Consider the following 22,762-nt stretch of genomic DNA (forward strand, 5'->3'; position numbering starts at 1 on the left):
GTGAGAAGGATCAGGAAACAGTATTGGTTCCCCAGGTGTCTGGGGCCCCAAGACTAGGAATGGCACAGGGTCCAAGCTAGAGTATAGAATGCCAGGCGGGGGGGCAGGGGGGTGGGAGGTGGGGTGGAAGGGTGAATGAGGCTTAGGGAGTCCCGGAGCGCTGCGCTATAGACTTACCCCAAGAGGCCTGAGGATAGTAGTCTTCTCGATATTTTTATAATTATTAACCCACTGAATTCAGTTAGTCCCACCCATATACACATAGGTGTGGAACCATCCACTGGGGCATGAACACATGTGGTCATATCTCTAAAAAACTTGACTCTCCATCCCCCAGCAGTTCTCAACTGTCAACAGCTCCTCAGCTAGATTTGAGGTCTCAAGCCCCTGTCTCATCCATGCTGAAATTTTGACTGGCTTTGCCTTGTGCTGGTAACTACAGGTGTTGTGAGCTGATGTGCACAATCGTCATGTTATACACAGAAGACAACATTTCACAGTTTCCCTCCCATCCTCTGGCTCTTACATTCTTTCTGTCCTGTCTTCCGTGTTGTTCTCTGAGACTTGCGTGGGGGAGGTTGATATAGAAGACCCCTCTATGGCTAAGCACTCAGAGTCAGTTAGTCTCAGCACTTCAACCAGTTATGACTTTCCGCTTAACCACTAACCACCATTTAAAAAAATTATATAGTTTGTAATTGCGCTGCAAGATATTAGGTTTTCCTATGGCCTTTTCATACATCTTTCAATTTGGTTGACACCCCACACACACACCCTCATCTCCCCAGCCACCACCCTCCCCTTCTTAAACCTAGCCATCCCTATGACTCCCCTTCTCTATTGTTATATTACTTAATGCTTTACTATCCCCTACCCTTAAGGTATCACCCCAGTGGCCTCTTTCTAGTATCCTGGCTTCTACAGGTATTCCAGGTTGAATACACAATAAGATAGCCATTGATTACCTCCAAGATAAGAGTGACATTGTTGTACTACTAGAGGCAATTTGCTGGGCCATTCATTGTTGTGGTTCATAGGCTTTACAGCTGGGTGGGACCATTGATTTGTTTTCTTCCTTGGCAGCTTGCATAGTATCTTCTGATACCATGAGAGCTTGTCTTTGGAGAGGAGGCTTCCAGGTCGGTTCTGGCTCAAGTTCTCCAATTCCTATGTCCAAAGTGTATCGTGTCTAGGGTAAATAGGGTCTTACTTTCAAATTCTGGGAGGAAATGAAGGGCTGTTATCTGGATTATGGCATTGTGTTTTTTGTTAAGTAGCCTAGCCGCCCCCCCACACACACATCCCTAAGGGACTATCAGCATAATGTTGCCATCTTGTGGTCTTGTGCAATATTTACACATAGACAATACCATAGATATTCTATTTTTGAAATTTTGCCATAAATTGTACATAATTTCTTTACACCCAAAGATTCTTATTGACCTATAGCTGTTCCTAGAAGGATGGCCCTTCCACCTTTGTGTGGATAATAAAGGAGTTTGTCAAGAATATCTGGTAGGGGGCTGGATAGATGACTTGGGATAAGAGCACGAGCTGCTTTTGCAGAGGACCTGGGTTCAATTCCCAGCACCCACATGGTGGCTAACAACTTTCTGTAACTGCAGTTCCAGGAGAATCCAATGCCTTCTTCTGACCTCTGCAGGCATTGCATAACATGGGGGGACTTACACACATGCCGCCAATATACTCATACACATAAAATAAAAATGATAAATAAAATATTTTGAAGACTATCAAGGTGGAGAAAGGTGCCTTTCACGACTTGTGCTTGAAGCTCCAGAATGGAACTTTTGTCCATAAGCAAAAAAGTTGATATAATATTTACTTTTCGTGTTGCTGTGAGAAAGTATTCAACACAAACAACTTAAAGAAAGAAGAGTTCATTTATGCTCACAAGTTGGGGGTACAGTTTATTGTGATTGAGAAGGCATGGCAGCAGGAGTATGAGGCAGCTGGTGGTTCTGTGGCCGCAGTCAAGAAGCAGGGAGTGATGAATGCTGGTGCACTCTCTCCTTTCTTGCTTTCTCCTGTTTTTCAGTCCAGGACCCCAACCCATAGGAATGGCGTCACTCATATTTAGGGTTGGCCTTCCCGCCTCAATTAATATAATCTAGAAAATCCTTCACAGACTTGCCCAGAAGAGTGTCTTGTAGGTGATTCTAGGTCCTGTGAAGTTGACCATTGATATTAACTACCACAGTTGAGTATTTAACAATACTGGAAAAGATTTACTCTCTTTATCAGTGGTTCATAATCCAAACGCTAAAACTGGTTGGAAACCTTGCTCTAAGGCCTGAAACATTGCCAGTGTCTCTTTCTTTACAGAGGAGCTTTGGGATTCTCTTCTACCCACTAACAGGCAGCATCTGCCTTCCTGCCACTCACCTGAGTCCCAGATATTCATGTCGCTGAGTCTTCATATCACTTCAGGGTATGATTCCCAATGAGCCTCTTATTTACTCTCTACTGGGCTAGAAATTATTTTTTTCCATTCAAATCCTGTTCTGATAGTTACAGTTTGAATGTGTTGACCCAAAAGCAAGGGCTAGAAATTTAATCTCTGTGCTAATTAGTTTTTTGTCAGTTTGACATAAACTAGAGTAACCTGGGAAGAAGGAGCCTCAACTGAGGGATTTTCATCCTCAGATTGGCCTGTGGGCATGTCTATGAGATGTTTTCTTGATTGTGGATTGTTTTAGGAGGGCCTAGCCCAGTATGGGTGGTGTCATTTGCTCACCCACACTCAGTGCTTTGCAATTGTGCACTCTCAGGTATTCTGTTACAGCAGCACAAAACAGATTGATAGGATTGATAATGGAAGTTATGGCTTGTTAGTGTGGATGCTATATCTGAAATATCCCCAAGCTAACAAAGCTAGTTAGGTCTTGAAAATAATCTTTCACATTACTTAAATTGCAAACATAAATCACATTCAATGTGGACCATTTTTAATATATACTTTTATTAAAGAAAAACAGAGCTTGGGCTCAATCAATCTGATGTAGCCAAATAACTTAAAATATAATTAGAGACTTTCTACCAGATAGATAAATAAGACAAGCATTTTCTTTATGTTGTTTTTTCTGAAAGCTTGTCCCTTGTGCCTCTTCAGTGGAGTCCCCAAATTACTGTGGTTCAATACTACCTGATTCACAATTTGCTGTTTATACAAATAAACTCTTTAATAGTTTTACTGTTCACCCTTTCAACAGTCTGCATAACATAACATTTAGAAATTTCATGTAAATATAAAGAACATGAATTACTGGACTATCCCCTCACACAGACCTGATTGTTAATATTTACATTACACATGTAGCAGATTTCAGATTTTATATATATATATGTATATTCACATCTGTATGTATGTTCATATGCATACATAGGTATATATGAGACATGCTACCCTAGAAGGGGATACTTTATGAAGGAAATAACCATGAAAAGCTTGTTAAATGGCTTGTTCAATAATACTTGATTCAGAAATCTTTTCAGTTCCTGTTCTGACCAGCCTCTCTCTCATGTGTCAAGTGTTCTCCACAGCAGGAGAACTGGCCTTTCTCAACAGGTTTTATCAAGGAGCCTGATGACAACTTGAGGGCTGAACCTACCAGTAGGAACAGTCTTTCCTTCTGTGAGGAGTGGGGAGACTTAAAGGGAAAATGGAGCTTGGCAGAGAGGTTCCTGGACATGCTGGGGTCTCAGGTCTCATCCTACATCACATAATGCAGCAGGAGCCTCTTCCGGGTTGTGCCTGACACCCTTTCAGCACTGTCTCTGCTCTTCCCTCTCACCTTCTGCTTCTTTGTGAGCCTGTGGGTTTCCACCTGTTATGTCAGTAAACGTGCCTAGTGAAGCAAGTTCCAGTGCCACAGAATATTGTAACACACAGAGTTTGCACCTTCTTCTTGGGGACAGGTTGTTCTCAAGACTGTCCTGGGAAGGAGATGAGATGTTCAAGACTCATTTTTTTCAACCTTGAGTCAACCACTTTCCCCAGACTTCCTTGGGAGGTACAGGGCACAAAGAACTATGAGAAGCGAAGAGAAGACAGCAGTTTCACATGGTGAAGAAGATGAGAAAAGTTACCATTAGGCAAAAGAGCCCCATGGCTTCTGAGAGGGCAAAGCCCAGAATCACAAAGAAGAGCTACTGCTTCAGAGAAGGTTCCTGGCATAACCAGTGATGAGGTTTCCAAACACAGTCCCAGTCCCAGCCACAGAGCCAGCCACCCCAACTGTGGCAGCCCCAGCCCCAATGAACTTGGATGCTGTGTCAATATCCCTTGAAATGGTGCTGGTTTGGAAGCTGTGGCTAGGGACCACTGAGGTCAGGGGACATGGGACTGTCCAGCTGCCTGAGGCTCTCATTTGCCAATATCTCTGGTGGGTTCAACACCACTGTGGATAGCAGTCAGATCAGTAGCTGAGAGGTGCTCCTGACCAAGAAGTGGGTAGAGGTGAACTTATAGCAGGCATACATTTTCAGCGGTAAGGGGTCAAGGTAGAGATCTGCTCCCAATGCAGAGAACACAGAGAAGGCTCTAAGACTCCTTTAACTGTAGCCTGTGCATTTCATGGACAAACCAGGACTTTGAGCCAAGTTTTGTTCAACATAGGTGTTCCTTTCTTTAGAAAGTATACGAGGAACTTCAGTGTTGGTACCATGACTTATCTGCAGGTATTTGCTGAGTGCCTGCACTTGAGGCTGAGGGTGGATTATGAATGTAATAGGCACCATCCACTCTGAGAACCTCTTATCTTATCAGCACCCTGGAATAGAAGCAAATAAATGATTGTGAATAAAACAAAAATCTATGCAGATCTGTAAATTCCAGGAACAGAATTAGCAGGGTGAAGCAACAGAGGAAAAAGGTAATGATAGTTATAGGACTTTAAGTTTGAGAATAGAGGAATCAGGCAGAGCCACTCATTCAAAACCCAGGGAAAGTATTCTCCATGGAGCAGAACACACAAAAGTCCTCAGCATAAATACTTTGGCTTGAGAGGAATTAAAGAAGGCCATGAGAACGCAAAGAGAATGAGATTAGAAGTAGAGTTAAGAGACTCCTGAGAAAAGGCTGAGCTAACCCTCAAGTGACTATCATGAGTGAAGCTCTTGAAAACTCTGTAAATGGAAATGCCCAGGAAACAGAGGCCTGAGAGTCTATAGGGTAAACACTTGATTTGCACTGAGTTTGCTTTACAGCAGACCCCATCACTGTCAGAAAACAGTAATGTTATTCTCCTGCAGAAAGAGAGCCACAAAGCTATGAAATGTTGCCAAGGAGGAGAAAAGAAAAAGAAAGTACAGCCAGATGAGACGAACATCGTCAACTAGGGTCTGTGTGACTACCATCCCAGGTCAGAACTGGGCTCTGTGTGACTATCATCCCAGGCCAGAACTGGGCTCTCTGAGACTAGTATCCCAGGCCAGAACTAGGGACTGTGAGACTGGACCTCAACAAGAACATGAAGGACCTATAGCATCCTGATCTATCACATGCAGACCAACCCTACCTTGTCCTGCTTGCTGGTCCTGTTGCTTCTGTGGACAACAGGACAGAGTTGATGCTGCCTCCCCTACAGGAGAACAGAACCTTCACAAGAGGACCTCTTGGAAGTAGGGAGCTGATGTGATTAGAACAGAGCTTCTCTGGGACCAGGAGACAAACAGGAGGTTGTGGAGAACAAAGACAAAGAAATGCCTCATCTAGATTGGAAGATTCCAGTATCTACAGAATTTATGTGGCCAGACAAAGCTAAAACACCTTATAAACCAAAGGGCACTGAACTAGAGTAAGGGTTGATTTTTATTATATGGCCTGCGGTGGTTTGAATGAGAAATGTCCCCCATAGGCTCAAGTATTTGAACACTTGGTCAGTTGGTGGTACTGTTTAGGGAGGTCATGGAACCCTTAGCAGGTGCCATCTTGAAGGAAGCACATCACTGGAAGGAGGCTTTGAGAGTTCATAGCCTTGTCCAACTTCCAGTTGCTCTCTGCTTCCTGTTTGCCTTTGGAGGTATTTGCCATTGGAGCATTTGGCTCCTGCCCTCATGGCTGCAATATGCTGCCGTACCTCCTGCCAGAATGGGCTCCTATCCCTCTGGAGCTGTAAGCCCAAATAAATTCTCTTCCATAAGTTGCCTTTGTCATGGTGTTTTATCACAGCAACAGAAAAGTAACTAATATAGTACCTAAATAAAAATGGGGGTACTTTAATTGGGGAAGATGTGGAGGGAGGGTTAGACAGGGAGAAAGAGAGGAGAGATAAATAATGCCTAATTAGTGTAAAAAACCAGAGGGAATTGTATTGGTCCAAAAACCTACTGAAAAATTATACATACAATATCTCTACATGAGTCCATTTTTATAGCTGAAGGCTACACAAAAAAACAGCACCAGACAGGAGAAACCTCCCTCTGAGTTGTTGGCCAAGAGACTCCCAAAATCACACAGGCTATTGCCACATCCCTTGATTGCCTCCCAGAACTTGAAGGTAACACCCTATTGCTGAAGTCAGAACATATTTCAGACACAGGATTTGGAGCAATGGATTTGGAACTGACCTGGAAATCACCTCCCTGAAGGCTAGCTCTCATAGTTTTGGAGAGCACTATGCAAGCTGCTAAGGGAGAACATCAATCGATTGTCCACCACCAGCTTTAAGGCCTAATACCAACAACAATGACCAGCACAGCAAACTATATTGGAGCAGTAGTTGCGCTATTATCTTGGGTGTAATCAGCTGCTACCTAATTGAACTTAAATTCCATCCAAGGGGAAGAAACTCATGTGTGATACTGTAAAAATAGCCAAATATACATAGCTGGAGAAGTCATAGATCTTAGAGAAGACCCCAAGGCTGTCATATCTCTAGACAAATGTAATTTCTTACTATGTGCAAAATATGGGTTCTTATATTTACAGACAAGTATTCCAGTCATCTCTCATCAAAGAAGCTTCTTTTGTAACAGATGAAAATTATTACAGAGTTCCATAACTGGTCACACACAGAGATTGTCTGTGAATTGTGCAACCCTAAGTGACACATCTACAATGGAACCTCTACACCTGACTCGTGGCACATAGTGGAACAATGGGTAGAGAGAATACTAATGCATATTTCAACTCTCATCAATGAAGCTCCCTAATGTAGCAGAAGGCCATGAACACAAAAGGACACAAATGGACAACACATAGAGAATGAGTCTGCAGAATGTGGGTCCTTGGACAGGACTCCTATATTAAATTCCACCCACTAGGGGCTCAGGGATCATTGCAGAAGAGGGGGGCAGAAAGATTGTAAGAGTCAGGGAGGAGGTGCATGACCATATGGAAATAGAGTCTTCAGGTGCCTGGGACCCTGCTCATATGAACCTACAGCAATGGTGTCAGCATGCACAAGACCCAGGCAAATTCAAGCAGACAAAGACCTAGCATGGAACTGTGGAAACAGGCAGCTGGCCTGAATCTTAGCTGAAAAACTATTGGCAGCTGATTACTTCTGAGTGAAGAAGAGCTGATCTTCTTAAAGGGAGGGACTCTAACTAGATAGGCTGACTAGACCTCAGTGAATGAACTTGACTGAGGGACATCTAGGGACATTAACTTGATTTGATAGGCCTTAACACAAATGACAGAATTCAGGAAAGCCAGTGGGGGGGCTATGGTGGGTGCCAATGGGGAACAGGGTATAAAGATGATTAAGGTGGTCTGTATGAAATACATGAAAATTCAAAAAAAATTACAAAAAAAAGAAAAATAGGTCTTTTGGTATAGTGAATCAACTGACTAGAGACTTCAGCCCATTAATTTCTGTAGAAGCCCTTATCTACAGTCCCCTGCCCAGGCCCCCTCTAGTAAACCTGCAGAATGTATGAAATAGTGTTCTTACCAGGTAGGGCATGCCAAGGTCAATTCCCTGAATACTTCCTTTGTGCCTGCTTGACTGTTGTCTCAAAGGTCTCATGGACCTTTACTGCTGACCACTACACACTCAAGCCTGCCTTTTGAACATTTTACAGGTCATATAATTGGAAGTGACATTTTCTGGAATTTAGGGCCTGAGTTCTCAGCCTGTCCCTGATATCCATGAGCTATATGGTCTAGGTATAACTCAACCTCTCTGAGCCAATTTTGTTTCCTTAGCTGCAAAGTGAAAGAGTTGGGGATGAACTTTCTAACACAGCCGTGGTTCTTGACCTTGAGCATGCAACAAAAACCCCACAGAGAGCTTGTCAAAGGACAAATCACCATGTGGTCTGTTCCCCCTATTCTTACCACTGTACTTTCTGGTTCAGTAAGTTTTGAGTGGAGCGTAAGAATTTGTATTTCTAACATGTTCCCAAGGGATGCAAATCCTGCTGGTCCTGGAGTTCACTCTGAGAAAGGCTATGCTTAAGGGGTGCATTCAAGATGAGCTGTAGCCATGATTGCAAACGACAAAGTTAGGACTTGCTTATTGACCTATCTGGCAAAGCCATTCACAGCTGCAGCTGGGAACTGCTTCCTTGTGAACTTTAACTTGCACCAATCTCCTGACTCTGTTGTTTGGTCCATGTGATGTACTTTTAGATGCTTCGTCATGGCTCCTCTTGGCCACCGGTCCTGCTGCCTCTGTCTTAGAAAGCTAATAAAGAAGAGTTTCATGTATTTCAGTTTCCGCACTCTGGGATGGCAGCAGTTTGGCATTGCCATGTGGAGAAGTTTTCACATAATGAGAAGAATCTTACTCTTTAATGATAAGGCAGGGGGAAAGGGCTGACTCTTACACCAAAAACTTTTCCTAACTACCTGATTTTAAACAAGTAGAGAATGACAAACTATGTCTAGAGAGCCAAGCAACACAAAAGATACATTTGAAGGAAATGAAGACTGGATTTTAAAGTTGAACGTAAAGCTAGTGAGACTTTAAAGGCTCCAGCTCTGGATCTTGAAGTCAGAAGCTGTTTCTGGGGTGCCAGTGGTTGACTCCTCCAAAGACCTATAGGAATTCAAACTGATCAATCCAAGTTGAGTTGGTAAGATATGCTGCAATGCAGGGGAACTTGGTGCCTAGCGAGGAGCCTTAATAGTATCATGTAATGGGGGACACATGGGGAAGTATTTATGAGGCTTTAGGTCCTAAGCCGGGTGATTTCAATGTTCCTGTTATAAAGGAGAAAATGGCTTAGGTTGGAGAGGTTTTGCTATCACTAGAGTCTGTGTTAGTGGGCTCAGTAAGGCAGCAGGGCTTTAAGTGGATCTTGATACACAAGCTTTCAGTTGTGATAACTAAGCTATTTATGAAGTCCTCATCCTCGGTTTTCAGTAACAGGGCTGTGCAGGATGTGTAGCTGAACTCACAGCAGGTATGACTGCATGTACAAAACCTGCATGAGATCGAGCCAACCAGAATCCCAGCATGGGCTGGGGAGGGGCTTACCAAGTCCCACTATTAGCTGAAGAGCTATTGGCCACTGATCGTTGCTGGGGGACAGAGAGTGTGTTTGCTTCAGGGATTCAACTCCTGATAAGTTTCCCATATGTTAGTGGATTCCCCTGTACAGATATTGGCAGCACTAAGCAGACTTAGTGGATTTAAAATGAATACATGAAGTTGGGAGGGGAAACCGGTTGTGAGAGATATGGGAGGAGTTGGAGGGGAGGGCGGTGGGGGATGGATTTGATTCAAAAGCATAATATACATGTATGAAATTCTCAAACAATAAATTAAACTAATTAAAACTCGGAGCTGGAGAGATGACTCAGCAGCTAAGAGCATTGACTGCTCTTGCAGAGGACCCACGGGGTGGCTAACAACTGTCTGTAACTCAATTTCCAGGGATTTTTGACACCCTCATCTGTCCTCCATGGGCATCAAATGACACAGGTGCACCTACCTACATGCAAGCAATATACTCATACACATAAAATAAAAATAATAAATAAAATATTTAAGAAATTAAAACTCTTTAACTCCAAAAAGAATAAAAATGGGCTCAAAATTCAAAACTACATAAAACTCTAACCATCTACTTCTGCACTAAATTGGGTGTGCTCCATTAGTTTAACACTGATAAGCCTCACAACTGCTTTAACCACATTCTTTACTTTAGTCCTAATAACCTTCCTTGAATTTGCCATAGGTTAATTTGGGCATATGTATTTATACTATGAGTCAGTCTTTATATGATAGAATTAAATGTCCAACCAAACTTATATATACCATAGAGTTAATACAAGACATTGAGCTCATATCAGGCTTAGCAATGTGCTAAGTTACTTCAACTTGATAACTTTATTATACTTAGGCCTACTAACTAATACACTTAGAAGGTACTTTCCAAAATCTCCATACATTCATTGTTCAAAAAGATTTTATTTATCATATTAGAAGGTTTTTTTGCAAAGTTTCCCAAGTCTTCTTATCAGTGAAGTTTAGCCACTACCACAGAGTTAAGAGGATGCTGACCAGTTACAGGTGTTCATACTAGACTCCAGAGCAGTGATGGGACTTCCTACATTCTCACTATTGGTAGTAGGGGAGGAACAGAGTGTTCTGCAAATGCTCACCTCACTACCACCTTGCCTCAGGCCTTGGGGTAGTCAAAGGAAGCGTGGTAAACACAGCCACAAATTGCCACTCAAATCTCACTGACTTTGACCAGTAAAGATACCTTTCCTTCTCACGTCACATCTGAAGGGGACAGGCAGCTGTCCTCTGTTCTCCATCTTTATCATCTGCAATGTGGAGAAAGAAGGGAAGGAAGAGGCAACAGCCTGGTAAACACACAGACATCTGTGCATAGGCCTTTGGCCCCAACAAAAATTGTGTTAGTTCATGAAACATGGTAATTGCTAATTACTTCTGCCTTGCCCCAGGAATTGGAGTGTCACATACTTCTCCTTTTTGTGCTACTTGAAGCTCCAAGTTCTAGAGAAAAGAATTCTGGGACAGAAATGTAGAGACTTAAGCAGTGTCACACTAGTTGAAACAGATGATATTAGCACTAGTACCCAGATCATCTCATTTAAAATTGGTGCTCTTAGACTAGAAAGATGGCTCAGTGGTTAAAAGCATTTTCTGCTCTTGCAAAAGACCTGGGTTCAGTTTCCAATACGCACATGAGGTGGCTCACAATTGCCTGTAACTTGCTATAACTCCAGTCCCAGGGGTTCTGAAGCCCTCTTCTGGCCTCCACAGGCACATGCATGCACATGGTATACATACAGACAAGCAAGCACACACATACACATGAAAAATAAATAAATAAATAAAATATATTTATATATAAATATATATATATAAAGAATAGAACCAGTCACCCACATTTCAACCACCTGAAATTACTGTCAATGGTTAGTGCTTATCTTTTGTAAACCCTAACATGTTCAGTTAGCAAAAAACATTCAGGAATGAATGGCTCAACAGTTAATCCCTTTTATGATGGTACACAGGAGCTGTCATGAACCTAGAATATTCAACAAACAAAATAGTAAGCAAGAGTAAGATTTAGAAAGCATTTTCTATGTTATTTATTAAAATAGCTTTTTAAATAAGAAATAGTGCTCTTATCTCCCCATAGCCACTTAGATAAAGATTTATTGGATGTATTAAAGAGATCTGTGCCCTCCTTTTTGGTTATAATTGCATTTCTTTAGGCTCAAACATAAAAGGCATTTTCTGAGCCTGGTATTGGAAATGTCGCAGTGTTAACCACACTGCAGCTTTGTCTTCTTCCCCAGGGAAGCATTGTGGCCGGAAAGTGCTTTCATCTCATTATAAAGGAAAGTTTTATAGATGCCAGGATGCAGGAGAAATCTTGTCACGTTGCCATCAGAATGAAAAGAAGTCAGTCACACACTTATCCCTCCCTCTGCTTGTTTATATAATGAAGTCTCATGCTCAGATCACTGTGAGCGGAGACCACAGTCTTTCATTTTAGCCCTTTCGAGACTCCAAAGACCACTGAAAGAAAGCCAGTCTAATTTTATAAGAGGCAGGTTTGGCTGCCAAAGTTCAGTTTCAGGAAAGGATTTTCTTTGTAAACAAATAAAGGAAGAAGCAGGTGGCGAAGGGAGAGGCTAGGGAACAGACCCAGGAAAGTGAGAGACGTCCAACTCAGGATGCTGGATTAAAATGTTCATCCTTCTTTTGGCAGGAATGACTGGGGACTGAGCAAGTATTCGCTCCGCTCTCTTAGCAATGTTTTCACCACCAGGCTTGAAGACTTTGAAATTCCAACTCTTAGAATTTTGCAGGTGGTAATCTAGATTTAGGGAAAAGGAACCTCCCATACTGAGACCACGGAGTGCCTTTCTGTAGCCAGAGAACTACAAAGAAGGGACAAGGCAGGGTCCTCTCCTATGAGTCGTCCTGTCTCTGAATCCGATCACCTATTTCAGTTGATTGGATATGGGTGTTTGTTTGCTGTTTTTACTTTCCATTTGTTCAACTTATAGCTATTGTAGCCTAAGTGCACAGTTTGTAAATTTTCACAAACTAATCACAGTCGCAGAGCTAACATCTAGATCAAGAAATAGAACATGACCAGCCCTTCGCCAGAGCCCTCCCATACCTCTTCATCTGGATGTCCCTCTCCGCAGAGCTAACCACCACTCTGATTTCTGACAGAATAATTTTACACAAACTAAGTGGAGTAATTCCAAGCACACTTCCGACTCTGGTAGTTTTCTTTTACATTATATAGGTGAATTCATCTCTAATGTTGGTCACAGATTCAGATCATTTTTTCTTATATAAAATTATACTGTGTGAATTCTCTACGATTGATTTTTCCATCCTACAGTTGGCAAGCATCACATAGTTTCCATCTGATCTATGTGACTAGTGTTACCTTGTCCTATTGCACACTTAATGAGGATACACATTCAGTTTGAAGGACATGCACACAGACCCAGGCAGTTGCACATATTCAAGTTTAGTTGGTTTGCCAATTGTGCAAAATGGTTGCATTGGTTTACATTCCTGTCAAGTGTGAGGGTTTCATTTGCTCTCCATATGACTTTGTCTCCCTTGATTCTAGGACCAGGATGCCAGACTGCACATTGACTAAGCACATGTAACAGGAATAACACTGACTATGCACACATAACAGGAATATACAACCCCACTGTAAATAAGTGACTTGAGATGATTTTCAAAGCAGAGATTGTTAGTGCTCAACTCAGCAGTTCTCTGTCTGGCTGTCAAGATTTACCTCCTTTTTCCTTGAGATAGTAAATCTTTACTTATATAAACAGATTAAACTATTAGTTCTGGTTTTCCTATGACTATCAAGAAACATAATCCTCTTTGTTAAATCACCAGCACTGAAAAAATAAATAAGAATCCTGTTCAGTGTCTACTGTTGATGGTTGCTATCAAAGTACTACATCTCCATGACCTACTCGTGGATGAACTTGAAATACACTTGGAATACATATTTCTGAATCGAGAAAGAAATGTTAAATGGAATTGGAAAATAAGTAAAACCACTGTTTAAAAACGAGTCTATTTATTTATTTGTTTTTGATAGTGGTACAGAATGGAAGTTACTAAAAGCCTATTCAAAAATCTTGATATATTGATGCCAGAAACCTCTTCTCTTACCACCAGTAAATTCCTTTTAACTGCACCATCCAAGTCAGTGAGGGTTGTTCACAATTTTAGAAGCCTTTGGATAGCTGCCACTGTGAATGTTTGCTTGAGTGTTTTTATAAGCAGCATATTTTATTGTGGAATGCTTGGCAAAAGTGTTTAGTACAGATACTGAATTTGAGGTTGTGGATACAGATGGCCAAGGTCGTTACATAAACAATAAACAAGTAGATTTAGGCATTTAAAGTAGTCATGCATTAGTACTCCGAATCCCTCCCTTTCCTATCCACTCTGCACAAGTGTTCCTCTTCAAATTCCAATTTTTGATAAGTTTTAGCACTTATAAAAGGCTTCTTTTAAAAAAATACAGCATCCATTTACAATAGCAACTTCTTTACTTTCAAGAGAACTGGCAAGATTTCTGCTTTTCATGTTGTTTTGAGGCTTATATGTTAACTTTCAGCCAGTCAAAAATCACAAAACTCAGTGGTTAGGAGTTGAGGGAGGGTTACCCTGTTATGTTGGAGATTTTAAAACCCACTTTTCAGGATAAATCTCCTTCATAATCATAAAAGCAGTAGTGCTTGAAGACCCTTCTCATACGGCTGACTGCTGACCATCTTGATGGTATTAGAAATTCATCATTTCCAGAATAATTTTTAAACTAAATTTCTAGAAATGCAGTTGCTAGGTCAAAGGTCAAGTTATGTAAACATATGATAAATATTGAGTCCTGAAAAGGCTGCCTCACTTTTCACTCAATCCAAAGAGTGTATGTGAACTCCTAGTCTTTCTTTCTTTCTTTCTTTACTTCATTTATTGCAATTTGATGTGTGTGGAGGTGCACTTAGATCAAAGTCCTCCCATTATTCTCTCTATCCCATTCCCTCACCAAAGGGAGGTCTTTGAAGAAGTACCAAAGGCACTTCTTCTTTCCAAGTTTCATTACTACTTTCAAGTCTTTATTTTATTTCCTTCACGCATTAATATATTTTATTTTGATCAAATCCACCTTCACTACCCTCTCTAACCCTTCTTGGGTATCTCCCTCACACCCTCTCCCAACTTTATGTGCATATAATATATCCACACGTGTGTATGTATGTGTGCACACACACACACACAACCTACTGACCAGTTAGTGTTGTCTGCATGCACATGGGTATAGGGCTGTCCACTGTACCATGAACAGCCTACCAGAGGTCCTACCTCTGAGAAAAAATGGCGTTTCTCTCCCAAGGCAGCCTTCCATTGCCTGCAGCTTCTCAACCAAGAGCAGGGTTTTATGATCCCTGTTCTGCCCACGCTGGAATATTGATTAGATTGATTTTATGTGGATCTTGTGCAGGCAGTCACAGCTATTGAGAGTTCATGAATGCAACCACCTGTCATGTCTAGAAGAGACCTCTTCACACTATTTTTTTTGACTCATCATTAAATGACCTGCATTTAGTTAGGATTGCTTGCATGAGCATATGGGGCATTATTTACTTGGGGCGGCAGTGTACCGATGGCTACATTACTGAGGACTATGAGTCCCTCTCCCCTCACCACCTTGATCTACAGATGCTCTGGAAGAGGAGGGGTTTCCTGAGCCCCTCCCCCCATCCATGATAGACTGTTGACAAGCTCAGTCTTGAGCATGTGGATACTGTCACTGTGTATTCATGAGTACATCAGTCTTGTCATGTCCAGAAGACAGAATTTTACAGCACTAGTTCCCATCCTCCAGTTCTTACATTCTTTCTGCCTCCTCTTCCAGAGAGGTGATAGAGATATCCCATTTAGGGCCATACATTCAACAGTCCTTTGTTCTCAGCACGTTTATCACTTATGAGACTCTGTATTCACTGCCCCCTCCCAGAAGAGCATAGCTATTTAAAAGTTGCAGAGTGGGGGGAAGTCACATTCCTCAGTGATACAGACATGGACACACTGCCGCTGCTTAAGCAAGTAACTACCCACCCTTGCTCAAGTAGGCAACCCTAATTAGCTGTAGTTAGCCACAAGTAAAGGACATAAATATAGATGGGGAACTTGAAAAGAAGGGATTTCATGTGTCATGGAGGGGGATAAAAGAATATTGGGAGGGGTGATATTTTGATAAAACAATATGTATGTATGAAATTATAAAATAATAAATAAATGTTTTAAAAGTTGATGTGGTGGCACAAACCTGCAATCCCAGCATTCAGGAGGCAGAAACAGAGAATTAGAGGTCAGTCTGGGTGAGATTATGTCTCTCTGCCCTCGCCCAAAGTGCTTTGGAATCAGCAAGAAAAATTGTTCCATCTTTAAATCTGCACAGTTGCTCCTCAATTATGATGGAGCTCTGTTCCAGTGGATGCCTGTTAATTTAAAGATATCTTAAGTTGGTAAGCATTGAACACATGCAACCTACTGAACAATCTTCTACCTTAAACGTGTTCAGAGCATTGGTATTAGCAAAGCCATCAAACACATAACCAAATGCTGACCTTATCATATGATGTACTGTAATCAACATTAAAGAGAATGCTTGTGTTTATGTGCTTTGCAACATTGTAAATTTGAAAAATTTTAATGTTGGGGATCAAATGTACTTTCAAGAGCTCTTGTTAAAACTTTTGAGAACTAATGAAAACCTCACTTGATTTCTATTTACTGAGTTCTGTTTTTGTTTCTCTGGAACTTGAATTCCTCAGAAATCAGCTAATAGCGCTTGCTGCTGTTGCTGACTGGACACCTCTATGCACAATCAATCTTGATAAAACAATAAATACTAAGGGGTGCAAGTATAGCTGCATGATTGGCTCTTTTGATAATGCTGATTGTTCCCTTTGTTGCATTTCATATTATGAATCAAAATCTACAAAATCTGGAATCTACTCCCTAGTTTCATAAACATCAATTCAGATTCAGATTTTGAGCCTTTGGTTACATCTCTAATTTGGAATTTGGATTATTTGACTAGAATTTGTTTAAGACTAAGATACGGGTCTTTACTAAGTTCCAGATTTATTTTAAAAACAATACCAAGCGATGTAGAGGCTAGGTCAATCCTATGGCCCCGTCAGTGCTTTGCAGGCAACTTTGCAGGTTAGAATCAGAGGTTAGGTTTACTGAGCTGAAGTCCCATCGCAGTTCCTAGGACATAGTACAAGATGTACTGAAACTCACCTTCCAATGAGCTGAGAGTTAAGAAGTTCACTGCCATTTTACTTTGTAAATAATCACAGGTTCTCACATCATTGATACTGAATTTGGCCTTGTCTCCATTCCTTAGCTTGTCTAGCCATGCCAACTCTATCTCCCACCTTTTCCAACTCCCCAAATCACCCATACTCAGCTGTACCCATAAGATTTAGCTGCAAAGTCATCTCACATAGAGGAGAAAATTTTGCTGTACAGACACAAGGATCTTACAGCTTTCTTGCCACGATCTCTTTTTCCCTCAATTGTGTAGCTCTTCCTACCTCCAAGCTTTTGTGGTCTGCCTTCCTCTCATGTGCATTTGAAAATGTTTTAGGTCTCAGGCACACTGTATGCAATTGGATAACATAGTGAGATCTGCTGTCATCATTCAAAGCCAGATATCGCCTTTGGATCCTTACATATTGAGATTTTCAGCCTACTTAAAAATAAATTTTTATTTATTTGTATTTTTACTTCATATGTATGGGTGTTTTGCCTGCATATATGTAAATGCACCCATGTGATCAATGCTTTCAGAGGCTGGAACAGGGTGTCTAATCCCCTGGAAATGAAGTTACTGATGGTTATTAGCTGCCATGTGGGTGCTGGAAACTGAACCCAGGTCTTCTGCAAGAATAGCCAGGGCTCTTAGTCACTGAGCATCTTTCCAGCCCCTCAGCCAGCTTTAGATTAGTTCTTTTATATTTTATCATTATTTTTATTCATATTTCTATTTGTACATGTGTGCTGTATATGTGTGTGTGTATGTGTGTGTGTGTGTGCAGTTGCATATACATATGTGTGAATATGGGTGGAGGCCATTGATATTAGGTGTCTTCCTCAATTACCTTCCACCTTATTTTTTGAGACCATCTCCCTCACTGAACCTGGAACTCACTCAGCTTAACAAGTCACACAGATCTTCCTTCTCTGCCTCCTCAGTGGTAGAATTACAGATTATGCTTGGCTCTTTATGTGGGCATGGGGGATCAAATTCAGGTCCTCATGCTTTTGCAGCAAGCTCTCTACCAACAACACCATCTCCTTAGTACCAGTAGATCAATTCTGATGACATCAATGAAATATTTTTAGCATACTAGCTACATGTTCTATGCTTCAAAAAGACTCACCTAAAATAAAAATTCTATGAAAATTAATTCTGATATATTCTCATGTTATGGATGAGGAAAGTAAGGGAGGGCAAAACAAAAGTCCAAATAAAAATATCCAGAGTCACTGAGGACTTTCTAAGAAGTACTAATCAACAAAGCTCAGATGAAGACACCGGTCTCCCTTCTGCACGTATCTTCAGGGTCACATTGCTCTGGGATCTGTTGTATTCTCTGTATTAAGCATTAATTGTATCTCTAAGTAAAAAGACAGGAAAGCACAATAAACCTAAAGCTGTAGATATTTTCAGAAAAAAAACACTGGAAGGATAATGAGAGTGCTAGGAATGTATTTACTTACTGGCATCGGTTGTACACTTTTCAACTGTGTGAGGATGTGCTTGTGTATTTGTTGACACAGTTCCATTCTTCAGGAGAGAAACAGCAGGGAGTGGTGTTTGGAAGGCACTGAAGTCTTTTTGAGCTGCACAGACCCTGGGGTCCAGAGACCTGGCGTGGCCATCTGCAACTCAGCAAGAGCTTTAGTTTAGAGCTTCCTCAACCTTTTGTAGATTCAAAATAGTTCACTTGTGTTTGAAAAGGAAGCAAAACCTGCCAGTCAGCTATAAAAATTCTATGATATCTAACAGCAGGGCCAGGTCACCACAGGTTGTCACCCCTGGGAGAAATCAGTAACATATTATCTTGGAAAGTTCCAGTTAATTTGGATGGGGAAATTGGGAGCGTGGCTGGAAAGGGTCAATTTTAGTGTTCTCAGGCATACCAAATGGGGCCAATCATGCTGACATGTGGGTGTTAGAGCTATCATCCGGGTCTTAGCTCAGGGAAGAGGAGATGGAATTTGAGCATGGTGAGGTGACAGTTGTTATTGAATTGTCAGTGCAAGAGAGAAGAGGTAGAAATGGCATCATTTGCAATGTACTGTCCTCTGTTGCTTTCTCTCCAGCTTCTGTCGCCAGACTGGCTGCCTGATCAAGGAAGGTACTTCGGCTGCTTACCTTTATTCAATACATGAAGATCAATCTATCTAGGTGTTTTCAGTACCCATGAAGCTTTGTTCTGCCTTTGAAATTGTTCTGTGCAGTAGGGAATTCTCTATGTCTACAGATGGTCCCATCACAGAGATCTCAGCTTAAGTGTTACTCTCTCCGAGTGACCCAAGTGACACTTTCCTAGTGAACCTGTTTTAGATTTCTCCCTTACACTGATGTTTATTCAAGCAATTCATAGTGCATATTACAACCTCTAGGTTTTTTATTGGTTTGTCTCACTTGTTTGTGGTGAGTCTTGTTTATGTATGTGTATGTGCCCTTGTGTGTGCATGCAGGTTCCTGTTCACCTGTGTGCATATATGTGTGGAGAGCAGAATCCAGTGTATATTATCTTTTTCAATCACTGACAACTTTATGTTTTGAGACAGATTTCTCAATAGACCTGGTGACCAGACAGCCCCAAGAATCTTGTCCCCACATCCCAAGTGCTGGAATTACAGGCATACAGTGCTGCACATTACTTCTTACATGGGTGCTGGGGACATGAACTCAGGTCCTCATGCTTTCACAGCAAGAACTTTTCCAACTGAGCCATTTCCTCAACCTCAAGTCTTTCCACTTAGATTCTGAGCTCCAGAGGACATTGTCATTATTATCCATATTATTTCCTCTCCATTTCAAGCACAGTGACTGGCTCATAGTGAATGCTTAACAAATATCTGTGTCAAAGAAAGACTTGGCAACTTCAGAATGGAAAATGGAGGCATGAAGCACACCCAGAATGATTTGTGATGAACTCCCTTTTATGACGTAGGCCTCCTCAGCAGGCTATTCCAGCCACAGGGATTGCCTTCAAGATCAGGTGTGCATGCAGATGGTTGGCCTTTCCTTATGAAGAAAGAGAAAGTTGATTTGACTAGTGACCCTGCATGCTGTCTGAGACTTTAGGGGTTCTTATTTCCTGGTGCAAACCTTTTAGGACAGTTCTGACATTAGTTCCAAATTCCTCATATGTACATAAAACTTTTCATGATGTAATCATATCTATTAGAAAATAAGAACATAAAATTTTAACCCCATTTTAGAGATGAGGCATTATCCATGTCAAGTGATAGGTATTGGAGTCTAAGACTGTAAATGACTCATTCTACACCATTTCTTCAGATAACAGTTGCTTTATTTTTACGTATTGTTTTCATGATACCATGATTGCTTAAGTTTGGTTAAGACCTTTCACTAAATTATCCTATAGTCCTCTCACCCATTTGAGTATAGTGTACTTTTGTGTATAGTTTTTATTCAAGAACCACAGCTATTTTCCCATTCCAAAAGAAGTAATTAAAAACACATCAGTGTGTGGTGGGAGTCAAAATGCAAAGCAAACTGTAGCAGATTAGCCTAATCTCACTATAAATGACTCACATCAACACCATGAAGTAGATGGAGAAGAAAAGAGATTAGTTAACTTTATAAAGTGGTTCTATGTTGTTAGGCTAAAGAAAAAATGTGTACAAATACTGTACTCCAGTTAGTAAATTTGCCTTTTTAAAGAAGTATCAGATAGCAATTCTAAGACTTAATTGGAGGACTAAGGAAACAAGTAAATATATTGTTGATAGCAAGAATCAGGTTTTTCCATAGCAGAGAAGAAAAATAGAAAGAAAAGAGGGAAGCTTAAGCAAGTATTGGTGTTGAATTAAAATCAGAGATATCAGCATGGAATCATATTTTAAGAAACTGGTAGACAAGTACAGATAAATTAACATATAAATATGTGTGCAGTTATGTGTATGTTTATATTTTTCCCTAGTTTCTATTAAGAATAGAATATTCTTAATAGCCCTCCAGTCGCATGAGCGCATGTAGCACGCAGATCTTGGTTTCTAATGACATGCTCTAAGAAAGGAACCAGGGTTTGTGAAAAAAGTGGCTGATTCCAGGCCTGACTCTGAAAGTGTAGAAAATGAACCTGGAACTAGGCATGTTGAGGTTTAGAGAATCAGATTAAGGAAGCCCTCAGTGATCAAAGCTCAGGCCACTTAATAATAAAATAAAGAATTGACTTATAATCTATCAAATAAAATATAGAAATAAATATCCACATTTTAGAAATAAATAATTTGAAGAATGATGGTGAAGAGACAGTTGTCTTTTACAGGAGGATTCCTATCAATACATGGAAATGGAATGATACAAATAGAAAATTCACTGTTTGACAAAGCAACAGTGTTAAAAGCAAGAATCACTCATGTTTACTAACATTAGTGGGTAAAAAGATGATGAGAAACAAGTGCTTTTTAATAATTTCATAGTGTCTTCTCAAAAAGTGTCCATTGATTATAATTTGGCAAATAGCAATTTTATAGTAGAGAAGTCCACCAAACACCACTTAATCAAGTGATGAAAGCCTGTAAATTAATACAGTAAGTGGGGAAGGAAGCAAGATTCCAGGCAGAACAGCACAGCATGTATAAAGGACTGATGGTAAGAGTGAGTAGGACACAGTTAAAAAATACAAATAAACAGACTTAAAAGAGTGGGAGACAGAAAGGAGAGGAGGCTGGAGAGTACAGGACAGAGGTGGCTAAAGAAGAGAATGTGGGCCTTGTGGAAGGGAGGAGTTGCCATTTTAGGGTATTTATTGTATGCCAGATTCTGTGCTAGACACACCTTGCTAATCTTACTTTACAAATAGAAAACTTAAGTTACATGCTAACCTCATCAAGAAACTACCAATTATAGCTCAGATTGTGCTAGATGGGTACCAATACCACCACATTCACTGCCAGAAGGCAGTTCTGGAGAAAACTCTATGATTAACAGAAATGCAACATCTATGTGTAAGGAATGAGATGGAACACATCTAATATTATATATGAAAACAAACTAAAGCTATGTTAAATGATCCACCAGGGATTCTCCAACCACACCCCACATGACCTAAAGACCCAAGGAGGTTATTTGCCCCTCCAGAACCCTCCTCTATTCAGATCACCCCAAAGTCCCATGGCTACTTGTTAGGGGTGGCTACCACTTCCTGGTCCTGATCCCTCCCTTTAGGACTCATCAGCTCCTGGCTTGATGTACCAGAGACTCTCCAGCTTCCCAAGATGGCCAAGAATACAAGATCCTTGTCTCCCTCTGGGATGCATCAGAGTCCTGCCAACTCTACCTGACCCAGAACATCCAGTTGCCACAAGAGGACTTAAGACCTAAGGTCAGTCCTTAGGTCTGCCAGGGGAAACTCATTCCAAGCTCCTTGACCACATACTGCAGACACAAAATACTAGCTGACATGCAAAAATCTGAGGCTAAAGGATGTAACCCTCAATACCAGAAAAACAGAGGAAACAGACATCCCAACATTCCCCATCCCAGAACATTGCAAACACTTCTGCTGAAAGGAGAAATGTGACTGGAACAAAAATAAGAAAGAAAAACTCAACCAACAAAGTAACTCCAGATGCAGAAATCCTAACACAAAAATAAAAACAGCAGGAAACACCAAGATAACATGCCTCCTCCAAAAATCACAAATCCTGTAGCAATGGCCCCTGATGAAAATGACCTCGAAGAGATTCCAGACAAAAAATTCAAAAGAATGACTACAATTATGTTCAAATAACTCAAAGAAGACAAAGAGATGAATGCACTAAGGAAGTCAATCCAAGACAAGAAAATAGAATTAAAATTGCTGAAGAAAACCCAAATTGAAATGATGCTAGAAATGAAAAATGCAATAGGCCAAGTAAAAACTTCAGTGGAGGGGCTGAAGAGATGGTTCAGCAGTTAAGAACACTGACTGCTCTTGCAGAAGACCTGGGTTCAAATCCCTGCACCCACATCACTGCTAACAACT

At 40.9% G+C, this 22,762-nt stretch overlaps 1 protein-coding gene and 1 pseudogene across 1 annotated transcript in view; one reads left to right on the plus strand and one right to left on the minus strand.

The window, feature by feature from the left end:
• The window catches only part of Adamts12 (ADAM metallopeptidase with thrombospondin type 1 motif 12), a 419,706-nt gene that overhangs the window by 189,412 nt on the left and 207,532 nt on the right, over nucleotides 1-22,762 (plus strand). The gene's annotated exons all lie outside the window — the stretch shown is intronic.
• LOC115070744 lies at nucleotides 4,081-4,506 on the minus strand (annotated as a pseudogene).

Source organism: Nannospalax galili, unplaced genomic scaffold, assembly GCF_000622305.1.
Source record: "Nannospalax galili isolate Female #2095 unplaced genomic scaffold, S.galili_v1.0 scaffold150, whole genome shotgun sequence".
Lineage (NCBI taxonomy): Eukaryota > Metazoa > Chordata > Mammalia > Rodentia > Spalacidae > Nannospalax > Nannospalax galili.